The 21,983-nt window shown below is 43.6% G+C and overlaps 1 protein-coding gene and 1 long non-coding RNA gene across 3 annotated transcripts in view; one reads left to right on the forward strand and one right to left on the reverse strand.

Annotated features, from left to right (window-relative positions):
- Window positions 1–21,983, reverse strand: part of ARHGAP31 (Rho GTPase activating protein 31) — a 118,487-nt gene that overhangs the window by 88,925 nt on the left and 7,579 nt on the right. The gene's annotated exons all lie outside the window — the stretch shown is intronic.
- On the forward strand, window positions 10,320–14,332 carry LOC125964479 (uncharacterized). 2 transcript variants are annotated; one of them, XR_007477532.1, is made up of 4 exons: window positions 10,321–11,729; window positions 11,821–13,055; window positions 13,165–13,411; window positions 13,957–14,332. It is a non-coding gene; the product is annotated as an uncharacterized LOC125964479 (long non-coding RNA). The 2 variants fall into 2 exon arrangements; XR_007477531.1 differs by having other exon boundaries at window positions 10,320–11,729; window positions 11,821–13,411.

The following is a 21,983-nucleotide window of genomic DNA, read 5'->3' on the forward strand; positions in this document are numbered from 1 at the left end:
CAGAACACTCCAGGCAGAGGGAATAGCAAGTGGAGATGCAAACCTCAGTCAGGTTCTGGACGCCTGCTGTGGGCTTAGCATCACATGTGACAAGAAGAAGTAAAATACAGGTCTCTGCACAAGGATCTTGAAGAGGAAAGCACACGTGCACCTGAGACAATAGGCAGTCAACTGCCAAGGGCTAAATAGTATAGATCAGTTCACTGAAAAACTTCTCCTCTTTAGTCACAGTGGACCAGCCATCGTCCCCCAAAGCACCCCTTGCGTGCTTCTGACTGTCCACCACACAGGCCAGAATGCTTCTGCTCTAGATCTTACACAACCTTCCAAGCCCAGCCCGAACTTGTCCTCCTCCATGGAGCTCTTCCGGGCCATTGGATTGTATGGCTAAATGATAGCAGGCCTCACCCTCCACCTACTGAATAAGAACCCCCATCTTCACAAGACCCACGGGTGATTCCTGCGCACATGAAGTCTCAGGAATCTAAGTCACTCATCTTCAAATGTGGCCGCACACTGTAAACCCCTGGGGAGCTTTTAAAAATACCAAGGCCTACTTCCACCTTCAGAGATGCTGATTTAATCAGCATGCGGCCAGAGCTGGGCAAGGAGAGTTTTTTGAAATTCCCAGGTGATTCTAATATGCAGCAAAGTTTGAGAATTACTGGTAGCTCTCATTTCCCTCCAAGTCCTCTCCCCACTGTCTTTCCCTGGCTGTCAAACACCCTGCCCTCGGGCATGGCTATTTTTTTCCTTAGGTGGATTCTTAGGGGGAAGTGGCTTCCCCTCTACGCTTTGTCCCCTCCCTCCCGGAGGTCTGCACAGAGTGAAGATGACAGTTGAAGGAGAGGAGGGCAGTGGGAGAAGCAGACTCTGAGCAGACTCCCCAGCCGGCAGTGTGGCCTTGGGCGAGCCGCTTAAAGTCCTTCTCTGTGAAGAGGGAACAACAGTACTCTCCAGTCTGCCTCACGCAGTCTTGGGGAAGATCAACAGAGGTCGTGTGTGAAAGCGTTTGCAAAATAGTACTAATGTGCCTGAAAGCTGGCACGGCTTCCTGGCCAGGAGTCCTAGGATGTTCATTTCAAACTTAAAAATCTGCCTTTCCCCTACTTCTCAAACCTAAGCAAACAATTTTAAGCAAAATTTGATCTTTAACATCCCAAAGGAATGGCTATGACTGTACAGTGTCTGTACTGACGTGGGTAAGCGCCATTTAACGGTCAGACCTCGCTGCACCATCACTTACCAGAAGGCAGTGATTCTGTGGCTTGAGGATATTTTGATTAGCACCAAACACCCTGTGAGTGTTCAATAAATATTAACCAATGAGGCCTAATTTAAGATGGTACGATGTTAAGACCACAGTACGCCACTATTGAAGTGAAGAGTACTTACTTATCACTTATCCACATGACCAAATTTTCACCTTTTAAGGAAAAGCATAGCATCTTCATTAGCCTTTCTGCTGATGTGCAGACTGAAAGACCAAGAGACCCTAGCACATTCAAAATAGGTTCTCTGTTTTACTAAAAGGAATGGTCCACCGAAAGTCATGCTAATTGCTAAATGCCAGAAGTTAAGAACAGATACAACTGTACTGCCTTTAGACCAAGCACTAGCTGTTGAGAGAGTCTAGAAAGGCCTCTTTACCATATATTTTCCTCACATCTCTCCTTAGAAATTCTTTGAGGTTCTCATTCTGGCAGTTTCTTTGAATAGATACAAATGCCCTCGGGAAGGGGCAACAAGAAGGCCCTAGCATCTCGGTGTGAACCAGATGTTGAACAGAACAATGGTGCCCAGGCTTTCTGGTTTTCATGAATCAATTTAAAAAGATTTCGGGGGACTCACATAGGTTTACTGATTTTTTAATTTTTCTGAGAGAGGACATCAACTAAAACCAGTAAGAACCATTATTATTTCATAGTAGAATGGACAGTTCAAAATAAATAAAGTTATAAAGAACATAATTTCAGAATAAAGGACTGTCCTTTACAAGAGAGGACAGTTGAAGTCTTGCAATTACGATGATACCACAGATAAACACATTACATGGTCCCTACTTTTCCTATGGCTCTGCATTTGTGCTAGGAGGATTTGAAGTGAATTCAAAATATTTAGTGTCCTGAAGATGGGTGGGGGGCTAAAGAAGGTGGCATATTCTAAAAAGGTGGAAAGAAAGAAGAGAGGAAAGCTCTACAGCAATCATTTTGCCTCGGATTACTTGCAGATACAGATAACAGATCCCTATCACATTGTTCCTGCAGGGAACTTCATCCCTTGGTTAAAAAGCAAGGATGGCAGGAACCTCACATAATATTATACTTGAAGAAAGAATGCTTACAGTGGCAGAAGGTCCCTGGTGCCAACTTTTCTTTTTCACTCATGAGTGTACCTTCTCTGTCTCCTTGGGGGACCCACCTGGACAGAAGGGCAAGGATGAAGGAGAGGAAACATGGAAACAGCATCAATAGTCCAAACCTACATTAGAATGTAACTAATCTGCAAGGCGGGGAGAGCAAAAGGAAATCTCTCACTATAGCTGAAGATTTTCACAATGAAGTTAATGCCTCCCTTACAATGAAGTTAATGCCTCCCTTTGAAAGGATATGAGCCGCAAAGGTGATATAAACATTTTGTGATAAAAGGTTCGCTCCGTTTCGCCCGAGACCCTGAAGCTCAGAGGACCTGCCCGACACCCTCCAGCTGGTGAGATCCAGCCCCGGACCCCGCCCTGCCGCAGATGGCCTAACCAGGCCTTGAGCCAGCCCCCCACCGGTGTTTCCACAGGTTTCCCTCTCTCAACTGATAGTATGTCACATGAGGCAATTAAAACAATTTCCTAAAGTTCTGATGTATCCTCTCTCTTTCTTCCTTTCCTGTTATCTGACAGGTTTCCCTTCTTCCTGGATGTGGTTAAGAAAACAAACAAACAAAACCCGTGTTTGATGTTCAGGGCACCCCTCCTCCCTCTGTTCTTGCTCTGGGTGCGGGTCTGCACACTGACCCTGGGTGAGGACCCCACCCTTTGCCGGGGCCGCACCGACGCGAGTTGCCGGGTCGCAGTCGGGGCCTCCGGTGGCCGGGGACCCCGGCTCCCGGGAAGGCGGCGGGAGCTAGTGGCCGGGCTGCGCCCAGGAGTCCGCCGGGCGCCGAGTGACTCAGTGTGGTCCGAGGGGTTTCGGGAAGCGGCGGGCAGGCGCGCGGGGGCGCAGGGCTTTCCCCGAAGCCGCAGGGGGTCGGGCTCCGGACGCCTAAAGGGGATCAGAAACCCGTGGGCGGAGTGGCGGGAGAGGAAGCCGAGGCGCAGGGAGCAGAAGCCAGCGTCATTGTTTCTTTTGAGAGGGATCCGAGGGAACCTGGCCTTGACGTTAGGAAAGCTGAAGAGGCCGCCTGAAGGGACAGAGCGCGGCTGTGCGCCCCCAGGTCCCAAGGGCCTTTAGGGAGGAGTTTCCGTCTCCCCAGCTGGCGGGGGTGGGGAGTGGGGTGGGGGGCAGGGCTGGGGATGCGGATTGGAGGAGGGGAAGGGAGTGGCAAGGGGCAGGGGAGGGGGTGTCGCAGGACCCCGCAGCCTGCGCCGGGCTGGGCCGGTGCCCCTGTCCCCTGTCCCATCCCTGACACGGAGCCCGGCGCGGGTCTGACCTAAACCCAGGTCAGCAAGCGAACGACAGAGGAGCAGGCAAAGAGGGAAATGGAGTGAAATGAGGGTCTCTGCTGAAAAAGAGCGCCCCGCGCACCTCCTCTGCTTGGCCTGTCCTTCCCAAACCAGCCGGTTCTCCATCAGAGATTCCTTTGTTTTCCACGTTGGCCTCCCAGCCCTGGGGTGGGAGGCTGGGGTGGGAGATGGTTGGGCAGGGCAGTCCGAGTGGAAACAGAGATGGGGGTGTGAGGTGCAAGAGCTGGCTGGCACGCGGGAGACGTCCAAGGAACACAGCCGGCCAAACGGAGAAAAGGTGCCAGGAGGAGTGATGGGTGAAACTAAACCACCACGCAAGGCAAGTTGATAAAATCTTGGCTCTAAAAAAGAGATGTTAAGATGGTGCAGGGTTGTCACTGTGGGTTAGGAACTTGAATTGCATTATATCTGTTTTCACTTATCTCTGTAAGCTAAATGCTATTATGCCATTCCAGAGGCAAAGAAAAAATCAGAAAGCTACAATTCCAGCCTCAGCCTCCAGCTTCCTGAAGCCAGCCCCCCCAGCCCCTACCCTTGCTTTTGCTCAGGTTTACATATATGAATCAATAACCACCAGCCCCTTTTTTCCTTAGTAGTTTGAGTTGTTCGCTCCCAACCAAAAAAGTTATACACCTTTTAATCCAGTAATTATACTTCTAGGAATCTCTTCCAAAGAAATATTATAACATAAACAAAGAGCCATATGCCTCGAAATAGTCACTGTCGCCTTCTTTATAATATTAAAAAATATATAATCTAAATGCCCAATGATGGGGAGGAGTAAATAAACTGGTACATTTACATGATAAAATATTACAGAGCCTTAAAATAATGCTAAAAGTACAGTTTGATGACCAGAATAAAGACTTAGGTTATAATGCTAAGGGAGAAAAGTAAGACACAACATTAGATATATGCGATGTAATCACAATTATGTGGAAAATATACATAGAAAAAAAAATCCTGGAAATAAATTATATCTTTCTGTGGTAGGATTAACCCAAGTACTTTTTTCTTTCTAAAACACGTATTTTCTAATTTCTGTACAATGGGGAAAAGCATGTATCATTAATTAAAATATTGAGATATTTATTTCAAAAACTTTACATATATAATGTATGTTTTATGGATATATATATTCTTAAAGATATAAATATATATTCAGTAGCAATTTCATTCATATATGTGTGTGTGTGTATGTGTATATATATATATACGTATATATATATATATATATATAAAGGAAGTCACCAGTCCTGGGTGAAAGAAGAAAAGAGGTACTTGAGCAATTTTCCCATTAACTGAAAGATTTTCCACAATTTAAAAGGTATGTGGGAGTTAAAGGGGATGCGTAATTAAAAAAATTTTTTTTTATTGAAACATAGTTGATTTACAATGCTGTGCCAATCTCTACTGTGCAGCAGAGTGACACATATTGATGTTCTTTTTTTCATATTCTTTTCCATTGTGGTTTATCACAGGATATTGAATATAGTTCCCTGTGCTAGACAGTAGGACCTTGTTGTTTATCCATCCTATATAGAATAGTTTACATCTGCTAATCCCAAACTCCCAGTCCTTCCCTTCCCCATCCCCTCCCCCTTGGCAACCACAAGTCTGTTCTCTATGTCTGTGAGTCTGTTTCTGTTTTGTACTGGGTTGGCCAAAAAGTTCGGGTTTTTCCATAACATCTTACAGAAAAACCCGAATGAACTTTTTGGCCAACCCAATAGATAGATTCATCTGTGCCGTATTTTAGATTCCACATATAAATGATATCATATGGTATTTGTCTTTCTCTTTCTGGTTGATGATCTCTAGTTGCATCCATGTTGCTGCAAATTGCATTATTTCGTTCTTTTTTATGGCTGAGTATTCCACTGTCTATATATACCATATCTCATTTATCCATTCATCTGTTAATGGTCATTTCGGTTGTTTCCATGTTTTGCCTATTGTGAATAGTGCTGCTGTGAGCATAGGGGTGCATGTATCTTTTTGAATTATGGTTTTGTCCAGGTATATGCCCAGGAGTGGGGTTGCTGAATCATATGGTAACTCTATTTTTAGTTTTCTGAGGAACTCGACACTGTTTTCCATAGTGGCTGCATCAACTTACATTCCCACCAACAGTGTGGTAGGGTTTGGGGATGGGCAATTTTTATGCATCCAATACATTAATGAAAGGGAAGGACATGCCTCCGATGGGCCAGAGGAGGGGCAAATATCTGAGTATAAGAATACACAAAAAGGAAATGATGCGATCGTAGCTGATTCCTGATTGGCAAGGACATGCTGATTCATGGGCGGAAGGGAACAAGATTGGAATACAACTCTTAATGGCAAAGGAAAGAATACATTCATAAACATAATTACTTAGGAAAGGAGATAAGGGAGTAAACGGTAAGGTTTGGCACCTTGAAAATGGCACCATAAAAGTTCTTTTATAATAAATGTATTTATCAGGAGAATATTTTCTAATCATGGAGATTAGATGTGCAAAATGAACTCGACATGTTCCTGTTTAGTCCAAGACTGTTGATAGCAGTATTTTGTATCTCAGCTCAAGCAGATGATTATGGATTGAGAAATGCTTAAACAAAGGTTTAACAAAATGGGCTCCCTTATTTGGAGCCCATTCCTTTTACACAGGGAGGGGAATGGGAGAAAACCAAGAAAGCCTCATATCTACATGCTGTGTGTTCCTGAGATCCTTATGCAGCAGTGAAAATATACACTAATTAATAAAAGCAGGTTTCCTTTGGTTTTGTGTGAGGATCTGGTAGAACGAAGAAAACTGAAGTATCCTGCAAATAATCTAACACTAGATACTGTATGAAAACAACCGATGGAGCTGAAATTATGTTGAAACTATGTTAGGTAGAAGGCAAAGCTCTTGTTCTGGGATTGAAATCTAGGATTCCCTGGGTGGTGAACACGGAATTTACCAAACCATACACAGAAAGCTCTCTGTTTGGGCTTAATGATGTCTTGGGTGATTCCAATTCCCCTCTCTTGATTGTTCCCCTACCAGGGGAGATCCCTTGCGGATCTCACCTCTCTTGCTGTTCTCAACATGTGTGGATTATTTCTCACTCCCCCTCGCCCCCACCTAATGAGGTGGGAGGACCCACTCAGTTGAGGGCTAGAATCTGGACCTTCGTGGATTCACTGTCTTCCCCTAACAACACTCTAATCTCCCCTACATCATCACCCTCCAGCCTCCCCAACTTTATCACTCTATTTCCATTCACTGGAATAGCTTAGAGTGGGCAGGAAGAACCAATTATGGTTCTTTTCAAACTTTCACAGTTAAAGGCTAACTAGAGCCAGGAGATAGGATGTTTCAGCACTAGGACAATGGTAGGATTTCTACAAACACTTGTTGGTTAAATGAAGAAATAGGGAGCACGATGTTTGGGTTGCATATGACTTTGTATGGGTACCTAGATGGAAGGTGGGAACTGTCTTGTTTGATATCCTGCAACTCAGGGAATGCAGTGAAATTTAGCATCTTAAAGAATCTTATGCTACAAGGTACAGTGATTTCTTAATATCTTCCATCAAAAAATTATAATAGCGGAACAGAAAGCACTTCTGTTTACTTTGCCTAAAATCCAAACACCAAACATAAGCATTTATATGACACTTGGGCTCACAAAATGGAAGAACTTTTTTACCTTGTCCTAAAACACACAAACAAACAAAAACCCTCTAGACTGTTTTATAAAAATATGTGATGAAATCCAGAAGGTGCTTTTATCTCATAACACCCATACCAGAATATTAATCTCTGTGGTTGGTGTCTTGTTCTGGTCGGGGATATGTCTGAGCCCAGCTTTGGAATCTTCTTCAGTTAGAACATCTGCTCCACAGTTGTTAATGTTTGTTTGCTATTGCCCAAAAGAAGGCAGCAGAAGTGAAGAATTTTTTAACAATGAATCCCAAGATAGACTAGATCAGCAGCATCGCTTACTTTGAAAGGCATTTTTTGGGGAGCAATGTGACCTGTACGTAAAAAAAAAAAACAAAACAAAAATGGGCATGTCGTTGGACCAAGAGATGGATGTCCATCCAATACTGGAATGTAGTTTAGCTTGTTTTCATTACTTCTCAAATTTTTTTCCCAGAAATATTTGCTCATTGAATTATTACTACATTCCACAAAACTAGCTGAGCTTAGTTTTTAAATTTTTAGACAGAGATTTGAATGTTTAACTCAAAATAAATCATAAATGAGAGACTGATTCCACAGCATTCAATTAAGAGTACGCAAGTGTAAAAAAGTCCTAGCTGTCTTAGGAAGTCTAAATAAAATATGTAAATAATCTATATCATTTGGAAATTTGCTACGTTAGGCAAGAAACAAGGACAGTGTCATTTCTTTAGGCTCTGTGAAGCTAAATTAAATTAGTTGATCAGTAAGAAAAATATCTCATTTTTCTAAATAATGTGAGTGAAGTTCATGAAAAACGAAGCATACTTGCATTTGCAGAGTGGAAAAGTTACATTCAAAGCAAAATTCAAATTATTAGATGATTTTTTAAAAAAGATTAGAGTATAACCCCTCTGTCAATAGTGTTATCTTTAAATTATTCTTATCACAAGAGTTATTATTCAAGAGTTCCAATGGAGGTCGTTTATATCAGTTTTAAATTCTACCTGGTGAAAAACCGTTGAGACCTAGCATTTGAAAAACTGTAGACACAGCTGGGTTTAGTTTCAAAGCTCCAAAATTAAAATGAAAGAGGGAAAGACCCTAATCCTTGAAACCATCTGTTCAAAGAACAGTGAAAAAAAAAAAATGATGACGGTCTTCAGCTGGGGAACAACAATGGCCTCTTAACTGAAATCTGCAAGTCCCCTTCCTATTCACGGTTCCAGCCGATCCTCACAACATCCCTGTGAGGTCTATGAAACAAATATTTTTATCCTCATAAAGCAGATATATTATATGTCACTCCATGTCACATGCAGTACTTAACCCCACGTCACACAAAACATCATTAGCAAAGGCAGGACTTCAACCTAGGTTGGCTGCTTCAAAACTTCTAAAGTTCCTTTTCTGTACCAACTTCCAATTCCATTCTTCCTTCCTATCCCCCTTCCTTTCTTTTTTCCTCTCTTTTCTTCTCTTTCATTAAACATTCATTGGGATGCATCTGTAGTGCCAGAAATTATTCTTTGTTGCCACTGTTCACATAGACACATTTACATCCACGATGGCGAAAAGGCCAGGAACTATTCATAGAAATTTAGAGAAGTGGCATTAAGGCCAGCCCTTCGGCTCTGCTTCATTTCTTTACTGTTTCCATTGAAAATGGAACCTTCTCACATCATGTAAAACACAAAACAGCGTGTTACATATCAGGGCAGTCTCCCCCCCTCCCTCACCCCCAGAACTGACTTTGCATGTCTATTCCGCAGGCTCTGTGAGATGTCTTATCTCCAAACAAAACAAGACACAACATAACACCTGGACTGCCCAGAGGAAAGGTTCCAGGGCAAACCTAAGGGCAGCAGATCTCAGAGAGGAGGTATTAGTGAGGTCAGGAGGGGCCATGGAAGATAAATAGTTGGCTGGGTGGGTGACCATGAGACAAAAAAGTTTTGCTGATTTGCAGATTTAAGTAGTAATGGTTTTCAGACTTTTCTTCTAAGCATGAAGTGCTTTGTTCAGATAAATTTCACCCTGAAGCATAAAACAAAGAGCGCTGAAGAAAGCAGAGTGTTCTGGCTTAAGCAAGGTGGGGGGACCCCCAGAGCCCTCCCTTCAGGCCTCTCTAGTGGCCCCTGCTATAAGAAAAGCATAGCACAGATTTTTTAAAAGATAATTAATTTTTATTGGGGTATAGTCGCTTACAATGTTGTGTTAGTTTCTACTGTACAGCAAGGTGAATCAGCTATACATATACATATATCCTCTCTTTTTTGGATTTACTTCCCATTTAGGTCACCACTGAGTAGAGTGCCCTGTGCTATACGGTAGGTTCTCATTAGTTATATATTTTATACATACTATCAATAGTGTATATATGTCAATTCCCATCTCCCAATTCCATAGCACAGATTTAAAGTTATCTGTACTTAAATAGCCCTCAAAATAAGCAGGCAAGCTCAGTCTCTTAGGATTAAAGTATGGTCCCCCAAGCAACTATTTCAGGAAGAGGCCCTAACTCAAGCCCACTCCAACCCAGGGGATTTGGAGAGAAGCAGCAGCTGGTCAGGGATGCCTCTCTTTTCCTGGAAACCTGATTACTTATCTTCAAAGCAGAGAATCTACCCGAAGCGGGACAGGGGGTGTGAAAATAGAAGGTTTGGGTTCCTAGGGAGCTGGCTGGGGGTTATTGGATTGTTGTGGACTGTATTAAGTTTATCCAATCCTAAAATAACAGTTCTCTTTAGCAAAAGTTACTCAAACACATATCCCTCAGTACCACACTGGGAAATTAGTCATACTTTATAATCCTTTAGCAATTCACTATTTTCAAAGCACACTATTTTCATGTCCATTGTCTTGTCAGATCCCCACCCCATGAGGCAAGCTAGACAGGTATTATTAACCCCATTTTACAGATGAGGAAGCTAAGGTTCAGAAAGATGAAGGGAATCCCACAAGGTTACATGGCAAATACCTAGGTCTTCTGATTCCCAATCCAGAGCTTTAAACATGTACACGATGTACATAAATCTTGTATCCTAGTGAGTAGTAAGTAAAGGCCACAGATTTGGCATGATTAGTTTTGTGTCTTTTGGGAACAGCAGTGTCCTCGTTATGCAGCAGGTGTAATGATGACCTGCTTCATCTAACTCACAGGACTGTGAAGCACAAAAGAGATGATTTGGTGCAAGCACTCTGTAAGGTGCCATGTAAGGGTTTATCACTCCCCAACCCTCAGTCCCCTGCAGTCTTGGCAGGTTCTCTGTCCTTCTAGTAGCATGGACCTCACTTTTACAAACCCCCCAAAAATGTATCTCACACTCTGTTGGTATCATGCAAGTCTCTTATGAGTGTCAGCTAGTGGCCAGAGGAGCCAGCCAGCCAGCCATGCTTTTGCACAACCTCAAACCAAAGCTCTCTCCCTACGTTGGGGCTTCAGGGATGCTATGCCAAAGGTTTCCAAGACCGCTTTACCCTGAACCCCAAGCAGCGGCCATGAGGACTGTAGGTCCAGCTGATGTTCAGGGAGGGACTCGAGAGGTGTGTGCATGGCCTCCGTGGAGTCATCGCAGGTAGGAGGGTCTTTGTCTTCTTGGCAGAATCAGAGCCTGAATTTGGCAGGTTCATCTGAGAGTGATCTGTCCTCTGCAACCAAGTTCTGAGGGGATGACTTTGTAAAGTCAAACGGCAATGTCATCATTTTTTATAGGAATTCACAATTGGGTCTAGGCTGTATATAGATGGAAGCTCTTGCATAGGAGAGCAAGCTACAGATGACAAAAGGTGTCTGATGAACACAAAATCAGAGTAAAGAAAGTTGAAATTTAGAGAATATGTATGCTTTTACAAAAATGAAAATACCTTATTGTTTTTTCAAAGTATAAACATACATGTTCATCATTAAAAAAAAAAATTCAGACAGCGACACAGCAAAGTATACAGAAGAAAGAGAAAAGGATCCATCCAAAGAGAGCCATTGTTAACGTTTTGAGCATATTCCTCCAGAATTCTTCTTACATGTATTGTTACCAAAATGGAATTACGTACACTTTAGGTGTTGTTTTGTAAACTCGTTTACTTAAATATCGTTGGACATTTTTCTATGCCGGTAAATATATGTCATCCTTTTAATCAGCTATATAATAAAGGATATTTTCCTCAAGCTGTGAGGGAGTCTTATGAACCCTCCTTCTCTCCTAAAGGCATCATCATCTGAGCCTCTTCTCCTGTCTCAGGGATCCCTGATGCTGGTTGGTTCTGAGAAACACGCTGACCCATGACTTCTGGCCAACACCAATGAGCAGCCAGAAAACCTCACTGGACCAGCTGCATCTTTTCGGGCAAGCAACTGTACTCTCCAGGGCCCCAGGTTCTCCATGTGTTAAATGAGAGGTTTGGATAGATAGACTTCCTAAGATTCTTTCAGCTCGAACATGATGATTTAGCTTCCGGTTCACTTATCTCTCTGTTTGCCTTGGTATAGGAGGATCCTGGTACTGAGTGAACGGGGTGCCACTGGAGCCCCAGCTGTGCACCTGCATGACCTACTTCAAGACCCTGAAGATCCTCTGCTGGGAGCAGATGGTTGAAGCTGGAAGGTCTGGGGGAGGCACAAGGCTGTGTGGGAGGGTCACATAAGGGAAACAGCTCTCCTGATTTCCTTCCAGTATGGCAGTGAGTGTTAGCTACAAAGAGGCATCAGATTCACAGCGTATCAGTAAGTACAGCCTTTGGGGCCATTCAGCCCTTTTTGAGCACTAGTGTCTAAAGTGTAGCATCAGTACAGTATTTATTTTCCATTTTAAAAGCCCTCTTCCATATATTATCTCATCAAATTCTCATTCCTGTCTTTTAGATGAGGAAACTGAGATTCAGAGAGTGGGATGACTTGCCCAAAACCAGATGATGATTATTTGCCAAATGAAGACTCCCTAAGCTCCACCAGTGCTTCACCAGAGCTCACCCAGCTTCTCCTCCACCTCCACAGTCTCCCCATTGAAACACAGACACATGACAGATGCACACACATGTGCAAAATACTCCTGCAGAACACACCCTCCATCCCCACCCCACCACCACACACACCCAAGACAGCATTGCCCTTCCCTGGGTCCATCCACTCCTTCAACACATATTTGTGAGCGTTATGCTAGGCGCCAGTGGTAAACTGATAAACCAGGGGACATGGTTCCTGATCTCACAGAGTTGGTCCAGGGTCAGCTAGAGTCTAGAATGAGGCAAGAATAGGGTGGGGCTGAGAGTGGTACATTCAGTACAGGGTACAATGGGAGCACATAGGAAGGGCCCCTAACCCCTCCTCAGAGGGATCAGGGAAGGCATCCTGGAGGACGAGACATCCAAGCAGAGACCCAGAAGATGGGTTGGAGTTGGCAAGACTGAGGTGGTGGAGCTAAAAAGAGAGACAGGGAGAGTGTTCTACACGGAGGGTGGAGCATGTACAAACACGGGGAGGCAAGGGGAGCACGGCACTTTCGAGGAACCACGAGAAGTACAACGTGGCCAGGGGACCTGCTCAGGTGGGGAGATGGTGTCCATTGAGGCCGCAGAGGATGCAGGTGTTTGAGTGTGATGGGCTGGTAAACCTTGTTGGTATTTATGGAGTTGATGTTTGTCTCGAGGGCATTGGGAAGCCATTGAAGGGTTTAGTGAGTGACGTTGGTGACAAGCTCTCATCAAGACATTCTCCTTTTGGCCACTGTAAGAATCTACGATCGTAACTAATTTCAATCCTACTTTAAGATACACTCTGGCTTTAGTTTCTGCAAAATATATGTATGATCAACTTTGGGATACTTTTCCTGTTTAGGCTGCCACCTCCATTTCACCTGCTTTTGCTGCTCTTCCCGGGTCTCTGTGGTCTGGGCCAGGTTGGTTCAGATGACCAGAGCACTGTTATCAAGATGCCATGGATATGCCAGCAAATAGCTTCTTACTGCTCCCTGCTCCCAGCCTCAGCCTTAACCCGGGGCCTGGACTCCACACGGACAGAATATGGGCTGACTAACCAACATCCCTCAGGAAGACTGGAAAACAAGTTTAAGGTATAATAAGAAGTAAGTGAGCTAGGAAATTCTACCCTCATCATAAGCAGAGGGAAGCAGTATTACTATTCAATAAGTTACAGATAATAGAAGTTGTCAACGAAAATGATGCATGGCCCATACAACACACTCAATAAATGCTAAATCAATTGAACAGTATTTAGACAATAAGAGAAGCTTTATAGGAACTTGTAAAAAAGAGGAAGATTTCGATATAAAGAAATGGTTAAATAAGCTATGGTATTTTAATGCTATCACATATATGTGGAATCCCAAATATGACACAAATGAACCTGTCTATGAAACCGAAACAGAATCATAGACAGAGAACAGACTGGTGGTTGCCAAGGGGGAGGGGATTGAGGGAGGGATGGAGTGGGAGGTTGGGGTGAACAGATGTAACCTTTTATATATAGAATGGATAAGCAACAAGGTCCTATTGTATAGCACAGGGAACTATATTCTATGATAAACCGTAATGGAAAAGAATATTAAAAAAAGAATGTATAGGGACCTCCCTGGTGGTGCAGTGGTTAAGAATCCGCCTGCCAATGCAGGGGACACGGGTTCAAGCCCTGGTCCGGGAAGATCCCACATGCCGTGGAGCAACAAAGCCCGTGTGCCACAACTACTGAGCCTGCACGCCTAAAGCCCATGCTCTGCAACAAGAGAAGCCGCTGCAATGGGAAGCCTGCGCACCATAACGAGGAGTAGCCCTCGCTTGCTACAACTAGAGAAAGCCTGCAGGCAGCAACGAAGACCCAACGCAGCCATAAATAAATAAATTTATTTAAAAAAAGAATATATATACACACACATACACATAAAAAACGAATGTATATATATATGTATAACTGAATCACTTTGCTGTACAGCAGTAATCAACACAACACTGTAAATCAACTACAATAAAAAAATAAATTAAAAAATAAATTATGGTATTTTATAAAAAGTATATATATATTTGCTTGTACATGCACAGAATATCTATGAAAGATTTCCAAGAAAATTAACACTCGTTCCTTCCCAGGTGAGGAACAGGTAGGATGAGGACAGGAATAGGAGGGAGATTTTTTGCTATACCTTTTAAATTCTTTTACAATTTGAACCACAGGAATGTAATACCTGATTTTTTTTAAAAAATTAACTTTAAAAACCATCCATTCAGCAGAATCTCAGGCAGTAATTAAAAAGAGTGAGATCGAACTATACTCACAAAAATGGATCATTCTCCAAGATCTATTGTTATTTAAAACAGCGTACTTCAGAACATATGTATGTTGTAACTTTAACTTTGTGGGGGAAAAAAACAGAGAATCATTCAATATGTGTATTTTTTAGTACATACACAGAGAAAGGTCTCTGTGTTGTTTGACGCAGTAGTCATGAGCCACATGTTGCTACATAAATTTAAATTAATTAAAAGTTAAAGTTCAGTTCCTCGGTAGCACTAGCCACATTCCAGTGCTAACAGCCAGAGGCGGCAGTGGCTGCCATATTGGATAGTGTGGATAGAGCATATTTCCCTCAGTGGGAAAGTTCTCGTGACAGAACTGGTCTCAATGAATCCAGCCCAGACTGTGAACTGGCAAATGGGACTGCAAGGATGTGAGAAGGGACTTTGTACTTTATAAATCTCTGTATCGTTTGGATTTCTTTTTAACAATTACTTTAATAATTTTACAAGGGTAGAGGATGGCTCACACCTGTAGCAGGTATTTATTGCTCATTAAAATTGCATCCTGCATTTTTTCATGACCCCTGCCATTCCTACTCAGGAGCCAAGGGATGGCAGAGCACCGCTAGAGGAGTTACCCCAGTGAAGGGGGAAGAGAGATGCCCGTTGTCCGCAGTGAACACAAGCCCCTGTTGCCCCCTCAGGCAGCGGCTGACCATGCTGCCAGTCTCACTCCCTTCTGGGCCTCTGCTATTCAGTCACAAGGGACAAAATCAGTTTGAGTGCCTTCCAGCAGGAGAAGCAAAAACTGAAGTATTTTTAGTTCTTGGAGTTCTGGAATTTGGCAAGGGCAAGGCGGGCACAAGACAGGGAGTCCCACCTCCAAGGGACCCTGAGGTCTCCTCCGAGATGGGACCTAGGCCGGTGGGGAGGGAAGACCAATCTGAGGTGGGGACAGTCAGCCCAGAGTGGAATGGGAGCACACGGGGCCAAGCTCAAAAGGGCACCTGGGAGTAGAACTGGCAAGAACAATAGGTCTGATATCTGCTCTATGGTTTCTTAAATTGGGGGATGACAGGATGAAGAGAAAGCTGGAGGGAAAAAGAGATGGGATGGAGTAGAAATGTGAGCGGGAGGCAGGTGGGAACGAATGTTACAAAAATTTTCACCTCAAATAAAACGTGGATTTGAAATGTTAAACATCACTCTGGTTATCATCCATAAGACAGAGAGAAATGAAATTTCCTAAGATGGAAAATAAATAGATGAAATGAACTCTGAAAGCCTGAGTTACAGCTGCTTGGGGCACCTCACTTTTCCTCCCCCTGAAGGAAGTTTATTCCTAGACTAGGGTCCAATTTTTTCTCAACAGCAACAATATAAACAGCAAAAAGGACACACGCTTTGAATGTGGCTCGAGATTCTTCTTCCTTTCTCAATCTGGAACTTACTATAAACCTCATCCAGGAAGGTAGGTGGCTCAGGCTTCAACCTTGTTCCCTTTGTTCTTCTCTCCAGAATGTTGATCCTGCCATACTGTTTTACACCTCGACACCTTTGCTTATATTGTTACCTCTGTCTGCAATATCGCCCCTTCAGGCAGAGACTACTTAGATTCCACTCATCGTAGAAGATCTAGCTCCTCTGAGTCAGAACTGATGATATCCACTTCCTCCTGTGGTTTGTGTGAGGCTCAGCAGAGGATGTGTCCATCCCCTGCATGGGATTGTGAGCCCCTACAGGGACAGATAATGCCTGCTCATCCCTGTGTCCCAGCTGACCCCGTGCCTGGTGCATGGAAACTGCTTAGTAAATGCTGATGTCCATCTATTCCTCCACTCTCACAATCACCACCCTATTCCCTTCATTCACATTATTAATATCTGTGGAACCAACCATATGCTGTGGGGGAAACAAGACTGTGGTAGCTTGAGTAATGGTGCCTCAAAAATGTCCAGGTCCTTATTCCTGGCATCTGTAAATGTTGCCTCATGTAGCTAAAGGGGATTTTGCAGATGTGATCAAACTAAGGATCTTGAGATGAGGACATTATTTTGAATTATCTCATGTAGTCACAAGGTCTTTATAAGAGAGAGGCAGGAGATCAGACAGAAGGCCATGTGAGGACGGGCCAGAGGGAGCAAAGATTCTTCCTGAGAGCCTCCAGAAGGGAACCAGCCCCGTAGACACCTAACACACAGGTGAACAGAGAAAGGTCAGTCTTCAAGGAGCTCATTTTCTTTCTACTCAAGGAAGGAGACAATTTAGGAAACCATGACAATCGTTGGAGATGAGACGTAATAAAGGTCTAAACTTCACCATCCTGATCACCTTCTCAATATACTCCTGTGTATAAGCTTCCAGCTTCAAATGGAGCACTGAGAAATGAACACAGACTCCCTATCTGATTCAACCTGTGAAGAGTGCAGTGTGGATCCCTTGATCCACACCCTCTACAGCCTAAGATGCTGTTCATACGGCCTAAAATTGAGCCAGATACACCTCATTCAGTCAACTGTCAAAATGCAATTGTGGAGCAAAGAAATAGGCACGTGTGAAATGTCATACAGGCCAGCTAAAACCCCGGCTTTACACTGTTCCATCAATGACAGAAACAGACTCATTTTCCAGATTTATAACTCTCCTGAAATACAGATGGAAAGTAGAAGGTTGGATGGCGGTCACTATGATTATAGCCTTTCGCCAGAACCCATAACCCTCATTTTATTTCTTTCCAGTTTTGCTTTTAAATTGTTTTCTTTTTCTGATTACTACAGAAATGTACAATTTAGAAAGTTTACCACATTCCCACCCCAGAAATCTATATCAACAGATATGAATCTTAAAACCAGCATTTTTATGCATTCAACCAAAGAAAATAAATAATTATGTGTATATAAGAGAATTAAGGGAAAAAACAGAAAGAAGGAAACCCCTAGGGATATATGGGAGACTTGGAATATTTGTTCTCATCTCCTTCTCAACTTCCTTGTCTGTAGCATTACTCAGGAACCACATTCTGAGTAATGAGGCTGAAACAGGATAAGATTTCTAATCACCAAGGAAATAAGAACCACAGTTAACACTTATGGAAGGTTAACTAAATTCTAGGCAGTGCACTAGTTTATTTAATCCTCATAATGACCCTGTGTGATAGGCACTATTATTCTCACAATCCTCACTTTATAGATGAGGAAACTGAGGCACAGAGAGGTTTGGTAGCTTGTCCACGGTCACACAGCTAGCATGGGGTAGAGCTGAGATTTGAACCAAGGCAGACCATCAGCATAAAAGCCACATACTAGCCACTTTGCCACAGGCACTGCTTCTCAGAGAGGTTAATTGATTTCACTAAACTGCATCTATTAAGGCAGGACATCAAACTAACAGGCTTTATGAAGAGTATGTTTTTAAATAAGGAGTGGAACAAAAGGGCTTTATGAAAAATTCAATGAATCAGGATACCACATTCCCATAATAATTTAAAAAGATTTTTCCCCCTCAATTTAAGTAGTAAAAATACACGTTCACTGTTGAAATTTGGGGCAATATAAAAACTATAACGAAAAAAAAATCATGTGGTTTCACTTAGCTGCTTCTTTTTACAAGCTAGTCAAAGTGAGATCAGTAGGCCAAAGATATCACAATCGCCTGGAGCTCATCTTCAAAATGTAGATCCCTAGGCCCCATCTCAGACCTCCAAGAGCAGAATCTCCGAGGGACTGACCTAAAACACTGACCTGCAATGGCACTTTACAGCTTGCAGCCCTAAAAACTGTAGAACTCATTCTGTGGGATCGTGTGTTCTCCACAGACCCAGATACTACTGGACCTATGCAAATGCCCATTTGAAACTTTTATTAGATGTCCATTTTGTTTCAAGGAGTCCAAATGGGAACTTAAGGAGTATTTCTAATACTCCTTAAAGTGTACTAAAATTTAACCAATATTTCTCAAATTCTGAAATTAAATTTTAAATGAAATGAAATTTTAAAAGTAAACACTCCAGTTTTAGTCATCCTGATGCCCAGTAAAGTTTGAGTATCATTGCCAGAGCCTTAAAAAGAGAGGCCCAGAACTCTTGGACCCATAATTCAGAACTCATACTCTCCCCTCCCACCTGCCCCCAGAACAGCCTCCCCGCTTTCCTTTCTGAAACCAAGTTGACTTTAGGAGCAGTAAAAAAAGGGGAACTGAGGAAACCAAGTCTCATTGGAGAGTCAGGCTTGGGTAAGGGAAAACAGGTTACTGGATGGATATATTTTCCTGACCTTCAGCTGCAGGCTCTGTGTCCAGGGTCCAACAGCTATAATGCAGCCCCTGAGAGCCCTCGAGTGGGGTTTGTGCCCTCAGCTCTGAGCCGGATTCAGAGCCCTGCATCCAGCTTTGCTTTTCCAGAAAGCAAAATGGCTTCTCTCCACTAACACCAGGCCCATACTCTAGCTATTAGCCAAACAAAGGATTTTCCAAATATGGACCCGAGAAGCATGTGCACTTTGAAGGCCACAATGAAGCTTAAATAGCTAAAACATATTAAAAAGAAAGCCAATAACTGACGCCAAAAAGCGTGAGTCCTTAAAGAACAGAACAGCAAGACAAAAGCCAGAAAGAAGAACAAAAATATGCATTGTAGGGGAGGGGCAATAGGGAGGTGTAGATTTATATGGAAGAGTTGACATCATTGTTTCCCAATAATACTCAACATGCAGGAAACAGATGGGAAAGCAGTGGTGGAAGGGGCTACTTATGGTAACAGGGCATGCTCTCTGTTTAGAATCCTGCCATTTGGAATCTCAACGTTTGACTTTGAAAAACTGGGGATGGGAACTCCATTGCCAGCAGTTTTATTAAAGTTGAACTAAATCCTGCTGAACTTATCACCTTGGCAATGCATGGGTAAATGCAGCTCTGCATAGCAGACCCTGATTTACTGCCGGCATGACTGCAGCTGTTTGGGTCCAGAGGAGACAAAGCTAGGAAAGCGGAATTTAATGTCGGACAGACATGGTTTGACTTCTGGTTCTCCCAGTTCCTAGCTGGGTGATGTTAGGCAAGTTGCTTAATCTCTCTGAGTTGGTTTTCATATATAAAATGGGGGAGGGGGAAGGTCCCTGGTGGCCTAGTGGTTAGGATTCCCAGCTTTCACTGCCATGGCCCAGGTTCAATCCCTGGTTGGGGAACTGAGATCCCGCAAGCTGTGTGGTACAGCCAAAAGTAAATAAAATTAAAAATAACAATAAAATAAAATGGGGGGGCAAAAGAGAACTTTCCACATGCAGTGGGGAGAGATTGAGGCTGCACATTTATGCACATGTAGATTTAATCAAGAAACATACTTAGGGTGGTCAGTTGACATCATTTTAAAAGTTTTATGTTTTAACAGAATCTCCCGTTCCCCTGCTCTTGGGCCAGGCGCAGACACAGCCAGACCAACTGCCACACTTGTGATCAGCTACAGTGCCTTCTCCCGACAGTAGGATCACTCTCCTGCCACTGAAGACAGCTTCTGTCACCCCGGCCAAGGGTGCAGCCGAAAGGGTTGCAGCCTTGGAGGTCCCCTCCCTCCAAGCCTGGCCATTACAAGTCACTGTCAACTACCTTTCCCACAGTTTAAGCATCTTCTCCCCCAGGGCTCAGGAGGGTGTGACCAATTACAAGCATCAGGCAAAACCATGTGGTTTCCTGTCTGTAGAAACCAACCACTCTATATCTCCGTCATTCCTCACGGGTCAGATGATGTTTATTGTTTTATTGATTTATTCCCCCCTTACAAACAATCCACTCATAGTTCTCTTTCACTCGGTTGCCTTGAATGTTAGCATCTCCCGCTCGCACCTTCTGTAGAACCCTCATTTCATTCTTGGTACTCTTTTGGTTATTTTCCTGTCTTACGCAACCCACTAGGCTGAGAGCAACTTGAGAGCATCTTTGTAAACCCCAGAGTGCCCAGCATATTAGAGTCCCATTAAATATTTGTTGCATTGAATTGAAAGCCCCATACAAGATGGTTTCTGAATAAAACCATGAAAAGAGCCAGAGAAAGAAATATGCATAATTACACAAATTAGCTCAATTCACGAAGGCTATAGATTTATTTAGTTTGCCAGCCTCCTACTTTTTATGTCAGACTGTTTTCTGCTGTCTGTAACAGCAAGAGCTAGTACAAGGTGCTTTTGGGGAGGGTGACATTCACCCCTCTCCCTCTGGGGGGTGGCGGCGAGGGGGCCCCCAGAGGCATACTGGGTCAGCATCAGGCCATGGGCATGGCACCAGGGCATGGTATGCATGAGCCAGGCTTGAACTAGAACAAAGAGTGCCTGAGACTCGATCCCAGAAACTCAGTTGGTTCTGGGGCCCCGCCAAGAATGTGATTCATACCAAGGAGTGAGTGGTGAGGCACTAGGGATAGTCAGTGTTTCTGGGGCACCCCGTGCAAAGCCTGGGTCCATTTCTAACTGGGAGTAGCTATGCGCCCTTGTGGGGAACCTTGAACAATCTTGGATTCCTGCTGTTCCAGCATATCAGCAATGTCCCAGGTCCTGAGCTTCCTAGAAGGGCTCTAACTCTGGCTTCCTGAGGAGGAAACAGGGTCCATCAATCATCTGCTGTGTGTTAGCCTCAGGGAGGCCAGCGAGCTACCCAATCTGCATGAGCTGCCCAAGGCCACCCGCCTTTAGCCGAGCTCAGCATCCACTTGCAAACACAAAGCCAGTGAGAAAACAGAATATCAGGTAGAATGAGGATCAAACTGGGTGCCTCTGACTCTAAGGCAAGTGCTGTTCCAGGAGGGAATGAGGATTGTGGCTGCAGTAGGCAGGGAGGGGCCTGGGAGGAAAAGGTAGGGGACTTGAAAGTTACTAGGTGGGGTTAGAGTACGTGTGTGTGAAAAGCTCCTGACAGAGGGTGAAGTGCTATGCAAACGTTAGCTGTTATTATTACTATTCTCCATCTAGGCTGGGGGAAGAACAATGCAAGGGAGAAAAGGCTATGTTTTGCAGGTTAGTTCTTTTTTCTTTTGACAAAACTGTAACATAAATGTCAAATTATGAAATATGCTATTTTGGGAGATTGTGTTTGTGCCTAAGACAGGCTTGGCTTTGGGAGTCACACTAGATCTGGATTTAAATCTTGCCTCTCTTATCTCTACAATCTTGGCAAGTGATTTAACCTCTTGGATCTCAGTTTTCTCCTCTGTAAAAAGGGTAAAAATGCCCAATTCTTAACAGATTTCGAAAATATTACTTTGTATGTATAAAGTGACTGGCACATAGTAAGCAATGAATGCAGACTGTAACTCTACAATTAAAAATAACAAGCAGGTGTGGTTTGGGGCTCAGCTTTCATTTCTGGGTCCCTTCTCTCCTTCCAAGACACCCCCCCTTCCTCCCCCTTCCTTTAGCAGCCTAA

The sequence above is a fragment of the Orcinus orca genome, chromosome 5, assembly GCF_937001465.1.
Source record: "Orcinus orca chromosome 5, mOrcOrc1.1, whole genome shotgun sequence".
Lineage (NCBI taxonomy): Eukaryota > Metazoa > Chordata > Mammalia > Artiodactyla > Delphinidae > Orcinus > Orcinus orca.